The 3,137-nt window shown below is 44.2% G+C and overlaps 1 long non-coding RNA gene across 1 annotated transcript in view; it reads left to right on the top strand.

Annotated features, from left to right (window-relative positions):
- Window positions 1–2,164: 2,164 nt before the first annotated feature.
- The window catches only part of LOC115290289, a 9,252-nt gene continuing 8,279 nt past the window's right edge, over window positions 2,165–3,137 (top strand). Inside the window, exon 1 of the long non-coding RNA XR_003908036.1 lies at window positions 2,165–2,256. This is a non-coding gene — a long non-coding RNA (uncharacterized LOC115290289). The remainder of the gene's footprint in view (window positions 2,257–3,137) is intronic.

Raw genomic sequence — 3,137 nt, 5'->3', positions numbered from 1 at the left:
CATTTTCGTTGGTTATTATGCAAACAGTCCTGACATTATTTTTGTATTTAAGATGAATTCATGAAATTGTACATTTTTAAACCTGGAGTTTCAGAAGGAGGGAGTAAAAGTATTGATTTGGAACTAGATTTGTCAGGAATGCTTTCAAGTAAATGTGAAGAGAATAGCAGTGGCTTGAATCATAAGGACATTTGTTCACTTAACAAGAAATTGGAGGGTAGGTGGCCTCAGCGTGGGTTCTGGCAGCGGGGCAAGGTCATTAGTCACCCAGTTTTTTCCTTATAGTTCTTTTCTGCTATCCTTAATATTTTTGGTTTTTCCGCATCACTCTTACATTTGTAAGCACATTTGGTTACTGACAGCTTCAGGTGTTAGGTCTGTGCTCAAGGCAGGAGGAAGGGGTAAGGAATGGTTCCAGGATTCCCTTTTTTACCTGATCCTTTGATCTGGAAGCAAAAAGAGTCCCCAGAACCTCCCAGAAGATTTCTTAGGTCCTCTTGGCCATGACTGGGTCACACTGCAAGTCCTGGCTGGGAGCAGGGCCATGAAAGAGAGTGTGTGGCTTTCCAATCTCTTGAGTAGGAGGCAGGTGAGGGAGAAGGGTTTCCATGGTATTGAGTCACTCAACCATTAGGTGTAGGGACCAAAGCTTTCTACATACTGTTCTGCAATTTGGCTTTATAAAAGAATAACATTTTGCTGCTGCTTTTGAAGATTTTTCTTTTTTAATTTTGAGGTCAAGACCCTCTTTTGGAATTTAGGTCTGCCTAAATTTCCAGGTATTTACTGGAGATATAGAGTAGTTTGCCTGGAATGTTAGGGTATTGATTTGATGAGCAAAATTTCTGAATATGAACATTAAATACTTCTTCCTAAGCACTCTAAAAGGCAGAGTTCAGTGTCAAATCCAGGACTCTTTGAAACCAAAGTACACAGGCTTACAGTTGTGCCCAGAAATGTGATTGTAGGATGGGGAAGCCATGCCTTAGAAATGGCATGTGTTGAAGTCTGAGAGGTTTAAAAAATTTTTAATGTTTATTTTGAGAGAGAGAAGAGAGAGAGAGAGAGAGAGAGAGAGGGAGAGAGAGAGAGAGAGAGAGAGAGAGAGAGAGAGAGAGAGAGAATGCAAGCAGGGGAAGGGCAGAGAGAGAGAAGGAGATACAGAATCTGAAGCAGGCTCCAGGCCCTAGCTATCAGCATGGAGCCCAACAAGGGGCTCGAACTCACAAGCTGTAAGATCATGACCTGACGAAGTCAGAGGCTCAACCGAGACACCCAGGTGCCTCTGGAGCGGTTTTAAATGACAGTAAATCCAGTGGGAGTTGACTATGGGAGCTGACTTCTGCGAAAACATCTGGGCTCTTAGGCTCGTATTAAGGGAGGCGGCGCTTGGAGTAGGAAGCATCAAAGTCCACCCTGTTGCTGTCTTGTCACTCCTGATTCACACTGTAGAGGCGACCCTCACCAGGCAGAACCTTTAGAAGAGGGTGGAGGCTTGACAGCACCTCATGGGAGGAAAAGTGGGAAGAATCGTGGGTTATTTAGTCCAAGGAAGAAATGACAGGAGTGGGGATGAAAACTAAACATTTAGAAGAGTGACAGGTGGGTGACAGGTAGATAAATTTTGTGTTCTTCTGAGGTAGAGTACTAGTGTCTCCCCCTGGCCATGCCACGGAGATTTCAGCTCAGTCTAAGGACAAACTGGTGGTTAGAATGAGCAGAGGAGTACGTGGCTGGCGGAGCAGGAAGTCCTCAGACTAAGGCCAGTTGATGACTGCAGACTAAAGCTTGGTGATCACCTCTCCCAGAAGGGGGTGGGCCAGCACTGCAGTCTCAATTACTTCTGAGGTTTCTTCTGACCCTTTGAATCTATGATTTTCTATAAAAACAGAATAAAGCATTTGGCTTTTTTGAATCTTGCAAAACACATTTGTATGTGGTGGTTTGCTTTTAGGTATAATTTTTTTCTAAAGGAAATTGTATTTGGAAATTTTTATGATCCTGAAGTATACAATCCTTTATTTTTTATTTTTATTTTTGAGAGACAGAGACAGCAGAGCAGGGGAGGGTCAGAGAGAGGGAGATACAGAATCTGAAGCAGGCTCCAGGCTCTGAGCTGTCAGCACAGAGCCCGACGCGGGGCTTGAACCCACGAACAGTGAGATCATGACCTGAGCTGAAGCTCAACCGACTGAGCCACCGAGGCTCCCCTACAATCCTCCTTATATGACAAATAAGGACCCAAATCATGTAAAGGTAAGTTTCATTCATTTATTCACTCTTAAAAGCTCTGGGCTTGGGGAAAACCTAGTCATTTTAGAAGTCTTCTGGTTATCCTGTATTCATTAAAACATCCATAAAATAATTGCCTCTGAGTTTTAGGTTGGGGACCCAAAGTAATTTCACCTACTGGGAAATTTACATGTGTGTGTAATAATGTTTCTGTTCATTCATTCCTTCATTCGCATTTAGCAAACTGGAAGCCCTGGAAAGAAATGAATACATGGACAGCAAGTACAGTGGGGTGTGACAGGTGTCACAGAATTAGTGCAGGGAGCAATGGCCTGGGTGTGACAAGTGTCACAGAATTAGTGTAGGGGGCAGTGGCCCAAGAGGCAGTGCTCCTCTCTATGGAAGGTAGAAGGAGGGATGCAGAAAAGGCTGCCCAGAGGACAGTGTTGGGCCTGTAATGAGTGTTCACATTTTAAACTTGCCAATATGGGAGATAAAATTTTAAGATGTACATTCAGGTTTTTTACTTCTGTGTAGGGAAAGTATCCACCAGATAGTAGAAATCGCTTAAAAATACACATGTGGCTCTGAGGAGAGAAGTGGTTGGTTTTGCTTTTCCCAGAAAACCAAGGCAGATGACTGTTATGAAGATAAGAATGTTCCTTTGGCTCTAGGAGACTCGCTAGTATGGTGTCGGTCAGTCATTTTGCTGCCTTGCTTATTCAGTAACTGCCTCATACATACTTTGGGGACCAGCACTGGGCCAGGTTTATGGGGGAAAGTAAAGAAGGGGAACATGGTTTCTAGCCTGAAGCCTGTGATCAGGAATGGGGAGGGGAAAACCCCCTCTCTCCACAACCTCTGCACCCCAGCCTCTTGACGCTCACCCACACTGGGGCTTACCT

The sequence above is a fragment of the Suricata suricatta genome, chromosome 4 (genome assembly GCF_006229205.1).
Source record: "Suricata suricatta isolate VVHF042 chromosome 4, meerkat_22Aug2017_6uvM2_HiC, whole genome shotgun sequence".
In the NCBI taxonomy this organism is placed as follows: domain Eukaryota; kingdom Metazoa; phylum Chordata; class Mammalia; order Carnivora; family Herpestidae; genus Suricata; species Suricata suricatta.
Note: the sequence above shows the minus strand (reverse complement) of the source record. Positions and strands in the feature narration are given on the sequence as shown.